The 19,501-nt window shown below is 49.1% G+C and overlaps 1 protein-coding gene across 3 annotated transcripts in view; it reads left to right on the forward strand.

The window, feature by feature from the left end:
- LOC112266214 (rho guanine nucleotide exchange factor TIAM1-like) overlaps positions 1-19,501 on the forward strand; it is a 209,093-nt gene that overhangs the window by 116,549 nt on the left and 73,043 nt on the right. The window lies entirely within an intron of this gene.

Here is a 19,501-nt window from a genome sequence, read left to right on the forward strand (position 1 = left end):
ATGTGACAGAGATTAAACTATTTTAGAAATTTAGAAGTAGGGGGACTATGATGAGGCAACAACCAGGGTCGGTTGTTAATATGACCAGGATGGGTTGATAATATAACCAGGATGGGTTGATAATATGACCAGGACGGGTTGATAATATGGGTTGATAATATGACCAGGATGGGTTGATAATATGACCAGGATGGTTTGTTAATATGACCAGGATGGCTTGTTAATATGACCAGGATGGGTTGATAATATGACCAGGATGGGTTGTTTAAATTACCAGGATGGGTTGATAATACGACCAGGATGGGTTGATAATACGACCAGGATGGTTGATAATATGACCAAGATGGGTTGTTAATACGACCAGGATGGGTTGATAATATGACCAGGATGGGTTGATAATATGACCAGGATTTGGTTGATAATATAACCAGGATGGGTTGATAATATGACTAGGATGGGTTGATAATATGGCCAGGATGGGTTGTTAATATGACCAGGATGGGTTGATAATAGGGGTCGATAATATGACCAGGATGGGTTGATAATATTACCAGGATGGGTTGATAATATGACTAGGATGAGTTGATAATATGACTAGGATGGGTTAAAAATATGACCAGGATGGGTTGATAATATGACTAGGATGGGTTGATAATATGACTAGGATGGGTCGATAATATGACCAGTATGGGTCGATAATATGACTAGGATGGGTTGATAATATGACTAGGATGGGTTGATAATATGACCAGGATGGGTTGATAATATGGGTTGATTAAATTACCAGGATGGGTTGATAATATGACCAGGATGGGTTGATAATATGACCAGGATGGGTTGTTAATATGACCAGGATGGGTTGATAATATGACCAGGATGGGTTGAAAATATGACCAGGATGGGTTGATAATATGACTAGGATGGGTTGATAATATGACTAGGATGGGTCGATAATATGACCAGAATGGGTCAATAATATGACTAGGATGGGTTGATAATATGGGTTGATAATATGACCAGGATGGGTTGATAATATGACTAGGATGGGCTGATAATATGACTAGGATGGGTTGATAATATGACTAGGATGGGTTGATAATATGACTAGGATGGGTTGGTAATATGACCAGGATGGATTGGTAATATGACTAGGATGGATTGGTAATATGACTAGGATGGGTTGATAATATGACTAGGATGGGTTGATAACATGACTAGGATTGGTTGATAACATGACTAGGATGGGTTGATAATATGACCAGGTTGGGTTGATAATATGGGTTGATAATATGACCAGGATGGGTTGATAATATGACCAGGATGGGTTGATAATATGACCAGGATGTGTTGATAATATGGGTTGATAATATGACCAGGATGGGTTGATTATATGGGTTGGTAATATGACCAGGATGGGTTGATAATATGACTAGGATGGGTTGATAATATGGGTTGATAATATGACCAGGATGGGTTGATAATATGGGTTGATAATATGACCAGGATGGGTTGATAATATGACCAGGATGGGTTGATTATATGGGTTGATAATATGACCAGGATGGGTTGATAATATGACTAGGATGGGTTGATAATATGGGTTGATAATATGACCAGGATGGGTTGATAATATGGGCTGATAATATGACCAGGATGGGTTAATAATATGACCAGGATGGGTTGATAATATGGGCTGATAATATGACCAGAATTGGTTGATAACATGACCAGGATGGTTGATAATATGACCAGGATGGGTTGATATGACCAGGATGGGTTGATGATATGGGTTGATAATATGACCAGGATGGGTTGATAATATGGGTTGATAATATGACCAGGATGGGTTGATAATATGACCAGGATGGGTTGATAATATGACCAGGATGGGTTGATAATAGGACCAGGATGGGTTGATAATATGAGTTGTTAATATGACCAGGATGGGTTGATAATAGGACCAGGATGGGTTGATAATAGGACCAGGATGGGTTGATAATATGACCAGGATGGGTTGATAATATGACTAGGATGGGATAATAACATGACCAGGATGGGTCGATACTATGACCAGGATGGGTTGATACTATGACCAGGATCTTTTGAATATATGACCAGGATGGGTTGTTAATATGACCAGGATGGGTTGTTAATATGGGCTGATAATATGACCAGGATGGGTTGATAATATGACCAGGATGGGTTGATTATATGGGTTGATAATATGACCGGGATGGGTTGATAATATGACTAGGATGGATTGATAATATGACCAGGATGGGTTGATAATATGACCAGGATGGGTTGATAATATGACCAGGATGGGTTGATAATATGGGCTGATAATATGACCAGGATGGGTTGATAATATGGGCTGATAATATGACCAGGATTGGTTGATAATATGACCAGGATGGTTGATAATATGACCAGGATGGGTTGATAAAATTGGTTGATAATATGACCAGGATGGGTTGATAATATGACCAGGATGGCTCGATTATATGGGTTGATAATATGACCAGGATGGGTTGATAAAATGACTAGGATGGGTTGATAATATGGGTTGTTAATATGACCAGGATAGGTTGATAATAGGAACAGGATGGGTTGATAATAGGACCAGGATGGGTTGTTAATATGACCAGGATGGGTCGATAATATGACCAGGATGGGTTGTTAATATGGGTTGATAACATGACCAGGATGGGTCGATAATATGACCAGGATGGGTCGATAATATGACCAGGCTGGGTCGATAATATGACCAGGATGGGTTGTTAATATGACCAGGATGGGTTGTTAATATGACCAGGATGTGTTGATAATACGACCAGGATGGGTTGTTAATATGACCAGGATGGGTTGGTAATATGACCAGGGTGGGTTGATAATATGACCAGGGTGGGTTGATAATATGACCAGGGTGGGTTGATAATATGACCAGGGTGGGATGATAATATGACTAGGATGGGTTGATAATATGACTAGGATGGGTTGATAATATGGCCAGGATGGGTTGATAGTAGGGGTTGATAATATGACCAGGATGGGTTGATAATATGGGTTGATAATATGACCAGGATGGGTTGATAATATGACTAGGATGGGTTGTTAATATGACCAGGATGGGTTGATAATATGACCAGGTTGGGTTGATAGTAGGGGTTGATAATATAACCAGAATGTGTTGATAATATGACCAGGATGGGTTGTTAATATGACCAGGATCGGTTGTTAACATGACCAGGATGGGTTGATAATATGACCAGGACGGTTTGATAATATGATATGACCAGGATGGGTTGTTAATTTAACCAGGATGGATTGATAATATGACCAGGATGGATTGATAATATGACCAGGATGGGTTGATAATATGACCAGGATGGGTTGATAATATGGGTTGATAATATGACCAGGATGGGTTGATAATATGGGTTAATAATATTACCAGGATGGGTTGTTAGTATAACCAGGGTGGGTTGATAATATGACTAGGATGGGTTGATAATATGACTAGGATGGGTTGATAATATGCCCAGGATGGGTTGATAATATGCCCAGGATGGGTTGATAATATGACCAGGATGGGTTGATAATATGACCAGGATGGGTTGATAATATGACCAGGATGGGTTGATAATATGACCAGGATGGGTTGATAATATGGGTTGATAATATGACCAGGATGGGTTGATAATATGGGTTAATAATATTACCAAGATGGGTTGTTAGTATAACCAGGGTGGGTTGATAATATGACTAGGATGGGTTGATAATATGACTAGGATGGGTTGATAATATGCCCAGGATGGGTTGATAATATGCCCAGGATGGGTTGATAATATGCCCAGGATGGGTTGATAATATGCCCAGGATGGCTTGATAATATGACCAGGATGGGTTGATAATATGACCAGGATGGGTTGATAATATGACCAGGACGGTTTGATAATATGATATGACCAGGATGGGTTGTTAATTTAACCAGGATGGGTTGATAATATGACCAGGATGGGTTGATAATATGACCAGGATGGGTTGATAATATGACCAGGATGGGTTGATAATATGACCAGGATGGGTTGATAATATGGGTTGATAATATGACCAGGATGGGTTGATAATATGGGTTAATAATATTACCAAGATGGGTTGTTAGTATAACCAGGGTGGGTTGATAATATGACTAGGATGGGTTGATAATATGACTAGGATGGGTTGATAATATGCCCAGGATGGGTTGATAATATGCCCAGGATGGGTTGATAATATGCCCAGGATGGGTTGATAATATGCCCAGGATGGCTTGATAATATGACCAGGATGGGTTGATAATATGACCAGGATGGGTTGATAATATGACCAGGACGGTTTGATAATATGATATGACCAGGATGGGTTGTTAATTTAACCAGGATGGGTTGATAATATGACCAGGATGGCTTGATAATATGCCCAGGATGGCTTAATAATATGACCAGGATGGGTTGATAATATGACTAGTATGGGTTGATAACATGACTAGGATGGGTTGATAACATGACTAGGATGGGTTGATAACATGACCAGGATGGGTTGATAATATGACCAGGATGGGTTGATAATGTGACCAGGATGGGTTGTTAATATGACCAGGATGGGTTGATAATATGGGTGGATAACATGACCAGGATGGGTTGATAACATGACCAGGATGGGTTGATAACATGACCAGGATGGGTTGATAACATGACCAGGATGGGTTGATAATAGGACCAGGATGGTTTGGTAATATGACTAGGATGGGTTGATAACATGACTAGGATGGGTTGATAACATCACTAGGATGGGTTGTTAATATGACCAGGATGGGTTGATAGCACGACCAGGGTGGGTTGATAATATGGGTTTATAATATGACCAGGATGGGTTGATAATATGGGTTGATAATATGACCAGGATGGGTTGATAATATGACTAAGATGGGTTGATAATATGACCAGGATGGGTTGATAATACGACCAGGATGGGTTGATAATATGGGTTGATAATATGACTGGGATGGGTTGATAATATGACCAGGATGGGTTGATAATATGACCAGGATGGGTTGATAATATGGGCTGATATGACCAGGATGGGTTGATAATATGACCAGGATGGGTTGATAATATGACCAGGATGGGTTGATAATATGACCAGGATGGGTTGATAATTTGACCAGGATGGGTTGATCATATGACTAGGATGGGTTGATAATATGACCAGGATGGGTTGATCATATATGACCAGGATGGGTTGATAATATGACCAGGATGGGTTGATAATATGACTAAGATGTGCCTTTGGCTTACGGACAAATGAAGAAAGTTGATATGACTAGGATGGGTTGTTAATATGACCAGGATGGGTTGATAATATGACCAGGATGGGTTGATAATATGACCAGGATGGGTTGATAATTTGACCAGGATGGGTTGATCATATGACTAGGATGGGTTGATAATATGACCAGGATGGGTTGATCATATATGACCAGGATGGGTTGATAATATGACCAGGATGGGTTGATAATATGACTAAGATGTGCCTTTGGCTTACGGACAAATGAAGAAAGTTGATATGACTAGGATGGGTTGTTAATATGACCAGGATGGGTTGATAATATGACTAGGATGGGTTGATAATATGACTAGGATGGGATGATAACATGACCAGGATGGGTCGATAATATGACCAGGATGGGTTGATACTATGACCAGGCGACCAGGCAATAGAACAGGCGAGGAAGACTTTAGAAATATAATTGCCTCCACGTTTTTTTATGGTGGGATCCTTTGAAGCAAAGGAGCCTCATGATATGAAGTAATTGTTAAGGTTTCAAACATTTCAGTTTATACACTGCTCAAAAAAATATAGGGATCACTTAAACAACACAATGTAACTCCAAGTCAATCACACTTCTGTGAAATCAAACTGTCCACTTAGGAAGCAACACTGATTGACAATAAATTGCACATGCTGTTGTGCAAATGGAATAGACAACAGGTGGAAATTATAGGCAATTAGCAAGACACCCCCAATAAAGGAGTGGTTCTGCAGGTGGTGACCACAGACCACTTCTCAGTTCCTATGCTTCCTGGCTGATGTTTTGGTCACTTTTGAATGCTGGTGGTGCTTTCACTCTAGTGGTAGCATGAGACGGAGTCTACAACCCACACAAGTGGCTCAGGTAGTGCAGCTCATCCAGGATGGCACATCAATGAGAGCTGTGGCAAGAAGATTTGCTGTGTCTGTCAGTGTAGTGTAGTGTCCAGAGCATGGAGGCGCTACCAGGAGACAGGCCAGTACATCAGGAGATGAGGAGGCCGTAGGAGGGCAACAACCCAGCAGCAGGACCGCTACCTCTGCCTTTGTGCAAGGAGGAGCAGGAGGAGCACTGCCAGAGCCCTGCAAAATGACCTCCAGCAGGCCACAAATGTGCATGTGTCTGCTCAAACGGTCAGAAACAGACTCCATGAGGGTGGTATGAGGGCCTGACGTCCACAGGTGGGGGTTGTGCTTACAGCCAACACCATGCAGGACGTTTGGCATTTGCCAGAGAACACCAAGATTGGCAAATTCGCCACTGGCGCCCTGTGCTCTTCACAGATGAAAGCAGGTTCACACTGAGCACATGTGACAGACGTGACAGAGTCTGGAGATGCTGTGGAGAACGTTCTGCTGCCTGCAACATCCTCCAGCATGACCGGTTTGGCGGTGGGTCAGTCATGGTGTGGGGTTGACATTTCTTTGGGGGGGCCGCACAGCCCTCCATGTGCTCGCCAGAGGTAGCCTGACTGCCATTAGGTACCGAGATGAGATCCTCAGACCCCTTGTGAGACCATATGCTGGTGCGGTTGGCCCTGGGTTCCTCCTAATGCAAGACAATGCTAGACCTCATGTGGCTGGAGTGTGTCAGCAGTTCCTGCAAGAGGAAGGCATTGATGCTATGGACTGGCCCGCCCGTTCCCCAGACCTGAATCCAATTGAGCACACTTGGGACTGTCCTGGAGTTGGCGGGAGCTTTAGTCCAGGTCTGGGAGGAGATCCCTCAGGAGACCATCCGCCACCTCATCAGGAGCATGCCCAGGCGTTGTAGGGAGATCATACAGGCACGTGGAGGCCACACACACTACTGAGGCTCATTTTGACTTGTTTTAAGGACATTATATCAAAGTTGGATCAGCCTGTAGTGTGGTTTTCCATTTTAATTTTGAGTGTGACTCCAAATCCAGACCTCCATGGGTTGATAAATTTGATTTCCACTGATAATTTGTCTGTTGATTTTGTTATCAGCACATTCAACTAAAGAAAAAAGCATTTAATAAGAATATTTCATTCATTCAGATCTAGGATGTGTTATTTTAGTGTTCCCTTTATTTTTTTGAGCAGTGTATATATATATATATATATACACACACAGTTGAAGTCAGAAGTTTACATACACCTTGGCCAAATACATTTAAACAATTCCTGACATGTAATGTCCTGTCTTAGGTCAGTTAGGATCACCACTTTATTTTATGAATGTGAAATTGCAGAATAAAAGTAGAGAGAATGATTTAGTTCAGCTATTCTTTCATTACATTCCCAGTGGGTCAGAAGTTTAAATCCTAAATCCTCCATTTTAAGGCTCTCTTCCGTTACCAGTTGATAAATACAAATAGTAGGCCTTTTAAAAATTCTCGTCATCAAAACGTTTATAACACGCGATTGAATTTAGAAATGGTTGCAAAACTTTATTATGCAAATGACCCTATAGACCGATAAACATTCAAATGTCTTTCCATCAATCAATCAAACAATTATCACGGACATTTGGCTGGCACCACATTTAAAAAAATACTGGTTATCGGATACCCTGACACACACACACACATATATACATATACACACACACACACCTCTCCAAACTTCTCGGTTTATATATATATTCGCCCTACTTGTTGTTGCATTTGTAAGGTGTATGTAGATGTAGGATAGCGTGCAGAGAGAGGGAGGGGTAACTCCCCAGTGAGAGAGAGAGAGAGAGAGAGAGAGGGGTAACTCCCCAGTGATAGAGAGAGAGGGGTAACTCCACAGTGAGAGAGGGAGAGGGGTAACTCCCCAGTGAGAGAGGGAGAGGGGTAACTCCCCAGTGATAGAGAGAGGGGTAACTCCCCAGTGATAGAGAGAGGGGTAACTCCCCAGTGATAGAGAGAGAGGGGTAACTCCCCAGAGAGAGAGAGGGGTAACTCCCCAGTGATAGAGGTAACTCCCCAGTGATAGAGAGAGAGGGGTTACTCCCTCAGTGATAGAGAGAGGGGTAACTCCCTCAGTGATAGAGAGAGGGGTAACTCCCTCAGTGATAGAGAGGTAACTCCCCAGTGATAGAGAGAGGGGGTAACTCCCCAGTGAAAGAGAGAGGGGTAACTCCCCAGTGATAGAGAGAGAGAGGGTAACTCCCCAGTGATAGAGAGAGGGGGTAACTCCCCAGTGAAAGAGAGAGGGGTAACTCCCCAGTGATAGAGAGAGAGAGGGGTAACTCCCCAGTGATAGAGAGAGGGGTAACTCCCCAGTGAGAGAGGGAGAGGGGTAACTCCCCAGTGAGAGAGGGAGAGGGGTAACTCCCCAGTGAGAGAGGGAGAGGGGTAACTCCCCAGTGAGAGAGGGAGAGGGGTAACTCCCCAGTGAGAGAGAGAGAGGGGTAACTCCCCAGTGAGAGAGAGAGGGGGTAACTCCCCAGTGAGAGAGAGAGGGGTAACTCCCCAGTGAGAGAGAGAGAGGGGTAACTCCCCAGTGATAGAGATAGAGGGGTAACTCCCCAGTGATAGAGAGAGGGGGTAACTCCCCAGTGAGAGAGGGAGAGGGGTAACTCCCCAGTGAGAGAGGGAGAGGGGTAACTCCCCAGTGAGAGAGGGAGAGGGGTAACTCCCCAGTGAGAGAGGGGTAACTCCCCAGTGAGAGAGAGAGAGGGGTAACTCCCCAGTGATGGAGAGAGAGGGGTAACTCCCCAGTGATGGAGAGAGAGGGGTAACTCCCCAGTGATGGAGAGAGAGGGGTAACTCCCCAGTGATGGAGAGAGAGGGGTAACTCCCCAGTGATGGAGAGAGAGGGGTAACTCCCCAGTGGAGAGCGAGGGGTAACTCCCCAGTGGAGAGAGAGGGGTTACTCCCTCAGTGATAGAGAGAGGGGTTACTCCCTCAGTGATAGAGAGAGGGGTAACTCCCTCAGTGATAGAGAGAGGGGTAACTCAGTGATAGAGGGGTAACTCCCCAGTGATAGAGGGGTAACTCCCCAGTGATAGAGAGGGTAACTCCCCAGTGATAGAGAGAGGGGTAACTCCCCAGTGAGAGAGGGAGAGGGGTAACTCCCCAGTGAGAGAGGGAGAGGGGTAACTCCCCAGTGAGAGAGAGAGAGGGGTAACTCCCCAGTGAGAGAGAGAGAGGGGTAACTCCCCAGTGATAGAGAGAGAGGGGTAACTCCCCAGTGATCGAGAGAGAGGGTAACTCCCCAGTGATAGAGAGAGAGGGGTAACTCCACAGTGATAGAGAGAGGGGTAACTCCCCAGTGAGAGAGGGAGAGGGGTAACTCCCCAGTGAGAGAGGGAGAGGGGTAACTCCCCAGTGAGAGAGGGAGAGGGGTAACTCCCAGTGAGAGAGAGAGAGGGGGTAACTCCCCAGTGATAGAGAGGGGTAACTCCCCAGTGAGAGAGAGAGGGGGTAACTCCCCAGTGAGAGAGAGAGGGGGTAACTCCCCAGTGATGGAGAGAGAGGGGTAACTCCCCAGTGATGGAGAGCGAGGGGTAACTCCCCAGTGATGGAGAGAGAAGGCTAACTCCCCAGTGATGGAGAGAGAGGGGTAACTCCCCAGTGATGGAGAGAGAGGGGTAACTCCCCAGTGATGGAGAGAGAGGGGTTACTCCCTCAGTGATAGAGAGAGGGGTTACTCCCTCAGTGATAGAGAGAGGGGTAACTCCCTCAGTGATAGAGAGAGGGGTAACTCAGTGATAGAGGGGTAACTCCCCAGTGATAGAGAGAGGGGGGTAACTCCCCAGTGAAAGAGAGAGGGGTAACTCCCCAGTGATAGAGAGAGAGGGGTAACTCCCCAGTGATAGAGAGAGAGGGGTAACTCCCCAGTGATAGAGAGAGGGGGTAACTCCACAGTGATAGAGAGAGGGGTAACTCCCCAGTGAGAGAGGGAGAGGGGTAACTCCCCAGTGAGAGAGAGAGGGGGTAACTCCCCAGTGATAGAGAGAGGGGTAACTCCCCAGTGATAGAGAGAGAGGGGTAACTCCCCAGTGAGAGAGAGAGAGGGGTAACTCCCCAGTGAGAGAGAGAGAGGGGTAACTCCCAGTGAGAGAGAGAGAGGGGTAACTCCCCAGTGATGGAGAGAGAGGGGTAACTCCCCAGTGATGGAGAGAGAGGGGTAACTCCCCAGTGATAGGGTAGCCTAGTGGTTAGAGCGTTGGACTAGTAACCGAAAGGTTGCAAGTTCAAATCCCGAGCTGACAAGGTACACATCTGTCATTCTGCCCTGAACAGGCAGTTAACCCACTGTTCCTAGGCCGTCATTGAAAATAAGAATTTGTTCTTAACTGACTTGCCTAGTAAAATAAAGGTAAAATTTAAAAAAAAAAATAGAGGGGTAACTCCCTCAGTGATAGAGAGAGGGGTAACTCCCTCAGTGATAGAGAGAGGGGTAACTCCCTCAGTGATAGAGAGAGGGGTAACTCCCTCAGTGATAGAGAGAGGGGTAACTCCCCAGTGAGAGAGGGGTAACTCCCCAGTGAGAGAGGGGTAACTCCCCAGTGATAGAGAGAGGGGTAACTCCCCAGTGAGAGAGAGAGGGGGGTAACTCCCCAGTGATAGAGAGAGGGGTAACTCCCCAGTGATAGAGAGGGGTAACTCCCCAGTGATAGAGAGAGGGGTAACTCCCCAGTGAGAGAGGGAGAGGGGTAACTCCCCAGTGAGAGAGGGAGAGGGGTAACTCCCCAGTGAGAGAGAGAGGGGTAACTCCCCAGTGAGAGAGAGAGGGGTAACTCCCCAGTGATAGAGAGAGAGGGGTAACTCCCCAGTGATCGAGAGAGGGGTAACTCCCCAGTGATAGAGAGAGGGGTAACTCCACAGTGATAGAGAGAGGGGTAACTCCCCAGTGAGAGAGGGAGAGGGGTAACTCCCCAGTGAGAGAGGGAGAGGGGTAACTCCCCAGTGAGAGAGAGAGAGGGGTAACTCCCCAGTGATAGAGAGGGGTAACTCCCCAGTGATAGAGAGAGAGGGGTAACTCCCCAGTGAGAGAGAGAGAGAGAGGGGTAACTCCCCAGTGAGAGAGAGAGAGGGGTAACTCCCCAGTGAGAGAGAGAGAGGGGTAACTCCCCAGTGATGGAGAGAGAGGGTAACTCCCCAGTGATGGAGAGCGAGGGGTAACTCCCAGTGATGGAGAGAGAAGGCTAACTCCCCAGTGATGGAGAGAGAGGGGTAACTCCCCAGTGATGGAGAGAGAGGGGTAACTCCCCAGTGATGGAGAGAGAGGGTTACTCCCTCAGTGATAGAGAGAGGGGTTACTCCCTCAGTGATAGAGAGAGGGGTAACTCCCTCAGTGATAGAGAGAGGGGTAACTCAGTGATAGAGGGGTAACTCCCCAGTGATAGAGAGAGGGGGGTAACTCCCCAGTGAAAGAGAGAGGGGTAACTCCCCAGTGATAGAGAGAGAGGGGTAACTCCCCAGTGATAGAGAGAGAGGGGTAACTCCACAGTGATAGAGAGAGGGGTAACTCCCCAGTGAGAGAGGGAGAGGGGTAACTCCCCAGTGAGAGAGAGAGAGGGGTAACTCCCCAGTGATAGAGGGAGAGGGGTAACTCCCCAGTGAGAGAGAGAGAGGGGTAACTCCCCAGTGAGAGAGAGAGAGAGAGAGGGGTAACTCCCAGTGAGAGAGAGAGAGGGAGGGGTAACTCCCCAGTGAGAGAGAGAGGGGTAACTCCCCAGTGAGAGAGAGAGAGGGGTAACTCCCCAGTGATGGAGAGAGAGGGTAACTCCCCAGTGATGGAGAGAGAGGGGTAACTCCCCAGTGATGGAGAGCGAGGGGTAACTCCCCAGTGATGGAGAGAGGGGGTAACTCCCCAGTGATGGAGAGAGAGGGGTAACTCCCCAGTGATGGAGAGAGAGGGGTTACTCCCTCAGTGATAGAGAGAGGGTTACTCCCTCAGTGATAGAGAGAGGGGTAACTCCCTCAGTGATAGAGAGAGGGGTAACTCAGTGATAGAGGGGTAACTCCCCAGTGATAGAGAGAGGGGGTAACTCCCCAGTGAAAGAGAGAGGGGTAACTCCCCAGTGATAGAGAGAGAGGGGTAACTCCCCAGTGATAGAGAGAGAGGGGTAACTCCACAGTGATAGAGAGAGGGGTAACTCCCCAGTGAGAGAGGGAGAGGGGTAACTCCCCAGTGAGAGAGAGAGAGGGGTAACTCCCCAGTGATAGAGAGAGGGGTAACTCCCCAGTGATAGAGAGAGGGGGTAACTCCCCAGTGAGAGAGAGAGAGGGGTAACTCCCCAGTGAGAGAGAGAGAGGGGTAACTCCCCAGTGAGAGAGAGAGAGGGGTAACTCCCCAGTGAGAGAGAGAGAGGGGTAACTCCCCAGTGATGGAGAGAGAGGGGTAACTCCCCAGTGAGAGAGAGAGAGGGTAACTCCCCAGTGAGAGAGAGAGAGGGGTAACTCCCCAGTGAGAGAGAGAGAGGGGTAACTCCCCAGTGAGAGAGAGAGAGGGGTAACTCCCCAGTGATGGAGAGAGAGGGGTAACTCCCCAGTGAGAGAGAGAGAGGGGTAACTCCCCAGTGAGAGAGAGAGAGGGGTAACTCCCCAGTGATGGAGAGAGAGGGGTAACTCCCCAGTGATGGAGAGAGAGGGGTAACTCCCCAGTGATAGGGTAGCCTAGTGGTTAGAGCGTTGGACTAGTAACCGAAAGGTTGCAAGTTCAAATCCCCGAGCTGACAAGGTACACATCTGTCATTCTGCCCTGAACAGGCAGTTAACCCACTGTTCCTAGGCCGTCATTGAAAATAAGAATTTGTTCTTAACTGACTTGCCTAGTAAAATAAAGGTAAAATTTAAAAAAAAATAGAGGGGTAACTCCCTCAGTGATAGAGAGAGGGGTAACTCCCTCAGTGATAGAGAGAGGGGTAACTCCCTCAGTGATAGAGAGAGGGGTAACTCCCTCAGTGATAGAGAGAGGGGTAACTCCCCAGTGAGAGAGGGGTAACTCCCCAGTGAGAGAGGGGTAACTCCCCAGTGATAGAGAGAGGGGTAACTCCCCAGTGAGAGAGAGGGGTAACTCCCCAGTGATAGAGAGAGGGGTAACTCCCCAGTGATAGAGAGAGGGGTAACTCCCCAGTGAGAGAGGGGTAACTCCCCAGTGATCGAGAGAGGGGTAACTCCCCAGTGATAGAGAAGAGGGGTAACTCCCCAGTGAGAGAGAGAGAGAGGGGTAACTCTCCAATGAGAGAGAGGGGTAACTCTCCAATGAGAGAGAGGGGTAACTGCCCAGAAAGAGAGAGAGGGGTACCTCCCCAGTGATAGAGAGAGAGAGGGGTAACTCCCCAGTGAGAGAGGGGTAACTTCCCAGTGAGACAGAGAGAGGGGTAACTCCCCAGTGATAGAGAGAGGGGGGTAACTCCCTCAGTGATAGAGAGAGAGAGAGAGAGAGAGAGGGTAACTCCCTCAGTGATAGAGAGAGTGGTAACTCCCCAGTGATAGAGAGAGAGAGAGGGGGTAACTCCCCAGTGAGAGAGGGGTAACTTCCCAGTGAGACAGAGAGAGGGGTAACTCCCCAGTGATAGAGAGAGAGGGGTAACTCCCCAGTGATAGAGAGAGGGGGTAACTCCCTCAGTGATAGAGAGAGAGAGAGGGGGTAACTCCCTCAGTGATAGAGAGAGTGGTAACTCCCCAGTGATGGAGAGAGAGGGGTAACTCCCCAGTGATGGAGAGAGAGGGGTAACTCCCCAGTGATGGAGAGAGGGGGTAACTCCCCAGTGATGGAGAGAGAGGGGTAACTCCCCAGTGATAGAGAGAGGGGTTACTCCCTCAGTGATAGAGAGAGGGGTTACTCCCTCAGTGATAGAGAGAGGGGTAACTCCCTCAGTGATAGAGAGAGGGGTAACTCAGTGATAGAGGGGTAACTCCCCAGTGATAGAGAGAGGGGGTAACTCCCCAGTGAAAGAGAGAGGGGTAACTCCCCAGTGATGGAGAGAGAGGGGTAACTCCCCAGTGATGGAGAGAGAGGGGTAACTCCCCAGTGATGGAGAGAGAGGGGTAACTCCCCAGTGATGGAGAGAGAGGGGTAACTCCCCAGTGATGGAGAGAGAGGGGTAACTCCCCAGTGATGGAGAGAGAGGGGTAACTCCCCAGTGGAGAGAGAGGGGTTACTCCCTCAGTGATAGAGAGAGGGGTTACTCCCTCAGTGATAGAGAGAGGGGTAACTCCCTCAGTGATAGAGAGAGGGGTAACTCAGTGATAGAGGGGTAACTCCCCAGTGATAGAGGGGTAACTCCCCAGTGATAGAGAGAGAGGGGTAACTCCCCAGTGATAGAGAGAGGGGTAACTCCCCAGTGAGAGAGGGAGAGGGGTAACTCCCCAGTGAGAGAGGGAGAGGGGTAACTCCCAGTGAGAGAGAGAGAGGGGTAACTCCCCAGTGATAGAGAGAGAGGGGTAACTCCCCAGTGATAGAGAGAGAGGGGTAACTCCCCAGTGATAGAGAGAGGGGTAACTCCACAGTGATAGAGAGAGGGGTAACTCCCCAGTGAGAGAGGGAGAGGGGTAACTCCCCAGTGAGAGAGGGAGAGGGGTAACTCCCCAGTGAGAGAGGGAGAGGGGTAACTCCCCAGTGATAGAGAGAGGGGTAACTCCCCAGTGATAGAGAGAGAGGGGTAACTCCCCAGTGAGAGAGAGAGAGAGAGAGGGGTAACTCCCCAGTGAGAGAGAGAGAGGGGTAACTCCCCAGTGAGAGAGAGAGAGGGGTAACTCCCCAGTGATGGAGAGAGAGGGGTAACTCCCCAGTGATGGAGAGCGAGGGGTAACTCCCCAGTGATGGAGAGAGAAGGCTAACTCCCCAGTGATGGAGAGAGAGGGGTAACTCCCCAGTGATGGAGAGAGAGGGGTAACTCCCCAGTGATGGAGAGAGAGGGGTTACTCCCTCAGTGATAGAGAGAGGGGTTACTCCCTCAGTGATAGAGAGAGGGGTAACTCCCTCAGTGATAGAGAGAGGGGTAACTCAGTGATAGAGGGGTAACTCCCCAGTGATAGAGAGAGGGGGGTAACTCCCCAGTGAAAGAGAGAGGGGTAACTCCCCAGTGATAGAGGGGTAACTCCCCAGTGAGAGAGAGAGAGGGGTAACTCTCCAATGAGAGAGAGGGGTAACTCTCCAATGAGAGAGAGGGGTAACTGCCCAGAAAGAGAGAGAGGGGTACCTCCCCAGTGATAGAGAGAGAGAGGGGTAACTCCCCAGTGAGAGAGGGGTAACTTCCCAGTGAGACAGAGAGAGGGTAACTCCCCAGTGATAGAGAGAGGGGGTAACTCCCTCAGTGATAGAGAGAGAGAGAGAGAGAGAGAGAGGGGTAACTCCCTCAGTGATAGAGAGAGTGGTAACTCCCCAGTGATAGAGAGAGAGAGAGGTAACTCCCCAGTGAGAGAGGGGTAACTTCCCAGTGAGACAGAGAGAGGGGTAACTCCCCAGTGATAGAGAGAGAGGGGTAACTCCCCAGTGATAGAGAGAGGGGGTAACTCCCTCAGTGATAGAGAGAGAGAGAGAGGGGTAACTCCCTCAGTGATAGAGAGAGTGGTAACTCCCCAGTGATGGAGAGAGAGGGGTAACTCCCCAGTGATGGAGAGAGGGGTAACTCCCCAGTGATGGAGAGAGGGGGTAACTCCCCAGTGATGGAGAGAGAGGTAACTCCCCAGTGATGGAGAGAGAGGGTAACTCCCAGTGGAGAGAGAGGGGTTACTCCCTCAGTGATAGAGAGAGGGGTTACTCCCTCAGTGATAGAGAGAGGGGTAACTCCCTCAGTGATAGAGAGAGGGGTAACTCAGTGATAGAGGGGTAACTCCCCAGTGATAGAGAGAGGGGGTAACTCCCCAGTGAAAGAGAGAGGGGTAACTCCCCAGTGATGGAGAGAGAGGGGTAACTCCCCAGTGATGGAGAGAGGGGGTAACTCCCCAGTGATGGAGAGAGAGGGGGTAACTCCCCAGTGATGGAGAGAGAGGGTAACTCCCCAGTGATGGAGAGAGAGGGGTAACTCCCCAGTGGAGAGAGAGGGGTTACTCCCTCAGTGATAGAGAGAGGGGTTACTCCTCAGTGATAGAGAGAGGGGTAACTCCTCAGTGATAGAGAGAGGGGTAACTCAGTGATAGAGGGGTAACTCCCCAGTGATAGAGGGGTAACTCCCCAGTGATAGAGAGAGAGGGGTAACTCCCCAGTGATAGAGAGAGGGGTAACTCCCCAGTGAGAGAGGGAGAGGGGTAACTCCCCAGTGAGAGAGGGAGAGGGGTAACTCCCCAGTGAGAGAGAGAGAGGGGTAACTCCCCAGTGATAGAGAGAGAGGGGTAACTCCCCAGTGATAGAGAGAGAGGGGTAACTCCCCAGTGATAGAGAGAGAGGGGTAACTCCACAGTGATAGAGAGAGGGGTAACTCCCCAGTGAGAGAGGGAGAGGGGTAACTCCCCAGTGAGAGAGGGAGAGGGGTAACTCCCCAGTGAGAGAGGGAGAGGGGTAACTCCCCAGTGATAGAGAGAGGGGTAACTCCCCAGTGATAGAGAGAGAGGGGTAACTCCCCAGTGAGAGAGAGAGAGAGAGAGGGGTAACTCCCCAGTGTGAGAGAGAGAGGGGTAACTCCCAGTGAGAGAGAGAGGGGTAACTCCCCAGTGATGGAGAGAGGGGTAACTCCCCAGTGATGGAGAGAGAGGGGTAACTCCCCAGTGATGGAGAGAGAAGGCTAACTCCCCAGTGATGGAGAGAGAGGGGTAACTCCCCAGTGATGGAGAGGAACTCCCCAGTGATGGAGAGAGGGGTTACTCCTCAGTGATAGAGAGAGGGGTTACTCCCTCAGTGATAGAGAGAGGGGTAACTCCCTCAGTGATAGAGAGAGGGGTAACTCAGTGATAGAGGGGTAACTCCCCAGTGATAGAGAGAGGGGGGTAACTCCCAGTGAAAGAGAGAGGGGTAACTCCCCAGTGATAGAGAGAGAGGGGTAACTCCCCAGTGATAGAGAGAGAGGGGTAACTCCACAGTGATAGAGAGAGGGGTAACTCCCCAGTGAGAGAGGGAGAGGGGTAACTCCCCAGTGAGAGAGAGAGAGGGGTAACTCCCCAGTGATAGAGAGAGGGGTAACTCCCCAGTGATAGAGAGAGGGGTAACTCCCCAGTGAGAGAGAGAGAGGGGTAACTCCCCAGTGAGAGAGAGAGAGAGAGGGGTAACTCCCCAGTGAGAGAGAGAGAGGGGTAACTCCCCAGTGATGGAGAGAGAGGTGTAACTCCCCAGTGATGGAGAGAGAGGGGTAACTCCCCAGTGATAGGGTAGCCTAGTGGTTAGAGCGTTGGACTAGTAACCGAAAGGTTGCAAGTTCAAATCCCCGAGCTGACAAGGTACACATCTGTCATTCTGCCCTGAACAGGCAGTTAACCCACTGTTCCTAGGCCGTCATTGAAAATAAGAATTTGTTCTTAACTGACTTGCCTAGTAAAATAAAGGTAAAATTTAAAAAAAAGAGGGGTAACTCCCTCAGTGATAGAGAGAGGGGTAACTCCCTCAGTGATAGAGAGAGGGGTAACTCCCTCAGTGATAGAGAGAGGGGTAACTCCCCAGTGAGAGAGGGGTAACTCCCCAGTGATAGAGAGAGGGGTAACTCCCCAGTGAGAGAGAGAGAGAGGTAACTCCCCAGTGATAGACTCTCCAATGAGAGAGAGAGGGGTAACTGCCCAGAAAGAGAGAGAGGGGTACCTCCCCAGTGATAGAGAGAGAGAGGGGTAACTCCCCAGTGAGAGAGGGGTAACTTCCCAGTGAGACAGAGAGAGGGGTAACTCCCCAGTGAGAGAGAGAGAGAGAGGGGTAACTCCCCAGTGATAGAGAGAGGGGTAACTCCCCAGTGAGAGAGAGAGAGGGGTAACTCCCCAGTGATAGAGAGGGGTAACTCTCCAATGAGAGAGAGAGGGGTAACTGCCCAGAAAGAGAGAGAGGGGTACCTCCCCAGTGATAGAGAGAGAGGGGTAACTCCCCAGTGAGAGGGGTAACTTCCCAGTGAGACAGAGAGAGGGGTAACTCCCCAGTGAGAGAGAGAGAGGGGTAACTCCCCAGTGAGAGAGAGAGAGAGAGGGGTAACTCCCCAGTGAGAGAGAGGGGTAACTCCCCAGTGAGAGAGAGGGGTAACTCCCCAGTGAGAGAGAGAGAGAGGGGTAACTCCCCAGTGAGAGAGAGAGAGGGTAACTCCCCAGTGAGAGAGAGAGGGGTAACTCCCCAGTGAGAGAGAGAGAGGGGTAACTCCCCAGTGAGAGAGAGAGAGGGGTAACTCCACATTGATAGAGAGAGGGGTAACTCCCTAGTGAGAGAGGGAGAGGGGTAACTCCCCAGTGAGAGAGAGAGAGGGGTAACTCCCCAGTGATAGAGAGAGAGGGGTAACTCCCCAGTGATAGAGAGAGAGAGGTAACTCCCCAGTGAGAGAGGGGTAACTTCCCAGTGAGACAGAGAGAGGGGTAACTCCCCAGTGAGAGAGAGAGAGAGAGAGAGGGGTAACTCCCCAGTGATAGAGAGAGGTGTAACTCCCCAGTGAGAGAGAGAGAGAGAGGGGTAACTCCCCAGTGATAGAGAGAGGGGTAACTCCCCAGTGAGAGAGAGACGGGTAACTCCCCAGTGAGAGAGAGAGACAGGGTTAACTCCCCAGTGATAGAGGGGGGTAACTCTCCAATGAGAGAGAGAGGGGTAACTGCCCAGAAAGAGAGAGAGGGGTACCTCCCCAGTGATAGAGAGAGAGAGGGGTAACTCCCCAGTGAGAGAGGGGTAACTTCCCAGTGAGACAGAGAGAGGGGTAACTCCCCAGTGAGAGAGAGAGGGGTAACTCCTAGTGATAGAGAGAGGGGTAACTCCCCAGTGAGAGAGAGAGAGAGAGAGGGGTAACTCCCCAGTGATAGAGAGGGGTAACTCTCCAATGAGAGAGAGAGGGGTAACTGCCCAGAAAGAGAGAGAGGGGTACCTCCCCAGTGATAGAGAGAGAGAGGGGTAACTCCCCAGTGAGAGAGGGGTAACTTCCCAGTGAGACAGAGAGAGGGGTAACTCCCCAGTGAGAGAGAGAGAGAGAGGGGGTAACTCCCCAGTGAGAGAGAGAGAGAGAGGGGTAACTCCCAGTGAGAGAGAGAGAGAGGGGTAACTCCCCAGTGAGAGAGAGAGGGGTAACTCCCCAGTGAGAGACGAAGAGGGGTAACTCCCCAGTGAGAGAGAGAGAGGGGTAACTCCCCAGTGAGAG

Source organism: Oncorhynchus tshawytscha, linkage group LG13, assembly GCF_018296145.1.
Source record: "Oncorhynchus tshawytscha isolate Ot180627B linkage group LG13, Otsh_v2.0, whole genome shotgun sequence".
NCBI lineage: Eukaryota > Metazoa > Chordata > Actinopteri > Salmoniformes > Salmonidae > Oncorhynchus > Oncorhynchus tshawytscha.